Here is a 322-nt window from a genome sequence, read left to right on the forward strand (position 1 = left end):
TCAGTTGCTTGGGGACAAGCAACAATTTAAGTTTGGTGTTGTGATGAGCGGATAATTTATACGCTTTTTGGCATTGTTTTTAGGTAGTTTTTAGTAAGTTCAAGCTACTTTTAGGGATGTTTTCATTAGTTTGTATGTTAAATTCACATTTCTGGACTTTACTATGAGTTTGTGTGTTTTTCTGTAATTTCAGGTAAATTCTGGCTGAAATTGAGGGACTTGAGCAAAACTCTGAAGAAGGCTGATAAAAGGACTGCTGATGCTGTTGGAATCTGACCTTCCTGCACTCGAAATGGATTTTCTGGAGCTACAGAACTCCAAT

This window comes from Arachis duranensis, chromosome 1 (genome assembly GCF_000817695.3).
Source record: "Arachis duranensis cultivar V14167 chromosome 1, aradu.V14167.gnm2.J7QH, whole genome shotgun sequence".
Classification (NCBI taxonomy): domain Eukaryota; kingdom Viridiplantae; phylum Streptophyta; class Magnoliopsida; order Fabales; family Fabaceae; genus Arachis; species Arachis duranensis.